Source organism: Pygoscelis adeliae, unplaced genomic scaffold (genome assembly GCF_000699105.1).
Source record: "Pygoscelis adeliae isolate BGI_AS28 unplaced genomic scaffold, ASM69910v1 Scaffold142, whole genome shotgun sequence".
Classification (NCBI taxonomy): Eukaryota; Metazoa; Chordata; class Aves; order Sphenisciformes; family Spheniscidae; genus Pygoscelis; species Pygoscelis adeliae.
This window is the reverse complement of record NW_008824247.1, coordinates 1,674,101-1,675,779: the sequence shown is the minus strand read 5'-3', so window position 1 is coordinate 1,675,779 and position 1,679 is coordinate 1,674,101. Positions and strand designations below refer to the sequence as shown.

The 1,679-nt window shown below is 38.5% G+C and overlaps 1 protein-coding gene across 2 annotated transcripts in view; it reads right to left on the bottom strand.

The window, feature by feature from the left end:
* SLN (sarcolipin) overlaps positions 1-1,153 on the bottom strand; it is a 1,891-nt gene extending 738 nt beyond the window's left edge. The window contains exon 1 of one of the 2 annotated variants that reach the window (XM_009335268.1): positions 1,014-1,153. The gene's annotated coding sequence lies outside the window, so the exon portion shown is untranslated. Of the gene's footprint in view, positions 1-848; positions 980-1,013 lie in introns of those variants that run through there. The other variant, XM_009335269.1, reaches the window with a different exon arrangement.
* Positions 1,154-1,679: the final 526 nt, after the last annotated feature.

Genomic DNA, 1,679 nt, shown 5'->3' with positions numbered 1-1,679 from the left:
TTCAGCAGAGTTATTTATATTGGTGTAAATAAATGTTGTTTCAGTGGCTAGAAGTTAGTAAGCACTGGGGACGCTAAAAAGTAAAAGCTATCTCTGGCAGCTTATCACCTTCTTTGATTTCCAGCATTCGACAAGAAGCATTCTCAGTGTCATCCCAAAATACACCGAGCAGGGGTGAGCAGTCCTTAGAAATCAGCACTGCTTTGTACAAGCATTTTCAAATAAATAATGCCCAAGCCCCTTTACTACTTTCAACAGATATACATTGTAAATATACTACTGGTTAGATTTCTTTAAATTCTTTATTTGTTTGCATAGTTTCATTTTTTAAAGAAACTAGGTCCAAACTATTCTTTTATAAAGAAAGACTAATAAAACTGAATTATTTATGTTACCACTAAAAGTACAAGGAGAACCTTAGGTTAGACATTTTCATTTCTGAAGAACTTCATAAATTTTGTGAGTTAATCCTACGGATGAAATAGCATTTTCTCAAGCACCTTCTGACTTTCCTGCACTTTCAAGCTGCTATAGATCTCTTACTTCAGAAATCCCATTCAAGTTGTATTCGAAAACTTTTCTGTTGTTATTGGTTTTATTTACTTTATCACAGAAAGTTTTGAATTTTATATGTTCTTGGAGTTCACGCAGAGAAATGAGAATAATTTATCATTAATATCATGCACTAATTCCATCTGTATGGCATATAAATAAAATTAAAAACCTTTAAATAAATGAGACATAAGCTCTAGATAAAGAATTTCAGCCACGCAACCAAAATCTTAACAAAGAAGCCAGATTAGGCTGTAACATCTATGGTGCAAACAAGAGAAGCCCTGGGACCATACCCAAATGAAGACAGTTTGAATAGAAACTGCTTTAGTTTGCAGGTTAAATATTAAAAGTCCAGTGCATGCAGTTAACAAATTCCTACATTCCCAAGTTGTTTTGCCAGCCTCCTATGTCCTTGGACAAGAGAAAATCTGACCTAATAAGTAAGCCAAGTTTTTTACCTTGAGGTAAATGAAGCCCAGTGGTTCTGCCTCTGAACTTTGGGTCACTGCAGATATTATTTCCCTCTCAGCTTCTGCCTATCTCCCACTCAGTCTGGATGCCTTGTCCCTCTGTGGGAACTAAAGTAGGCTGAGGGAGGAGAGCAACAAGTGCATTGGCAACCCAGGTGCTGACATCACCCCCAAAATATTTTAAAAGGGCTAAGCTGGGCTGCAGGATTTGCTTAAGGCTGTTTATGCAATGGGCTCTGTGGGCCTATTTGCTTGTTTTAGTTCTTCTAACATGGCGCTATGCTAAGAGCAGAGTTGTGTGCAGCCCTTGGGACTCAATGGGATTTTACAGAGAATTTCTTTTGGCCCATTGGTGTCTCCACACCCGATGTGGGGAAAAGAAAAGGAAAGAGCGAGCCTCTTGCAGTAGTCCGTGTGCAGATTTCAGGATCTCTCAAGATCATTCCAGTGTATGGAGTCCTGTCTACACAGTCACCTATATACCCATAGTCCCCGCAGCTTCTCAAGTTCATATGCATTTAAAAGAAAGTGAATAGGAGCAAAATATTCTTTGCATTTAAGTACAGACTACTGAAATCCAGAATCATTTGCTGCATAGAAGAGTTTGGGACTAGGAGGTCTGGAAAGCCCAATCCACTGCTTTAAACAGCCACT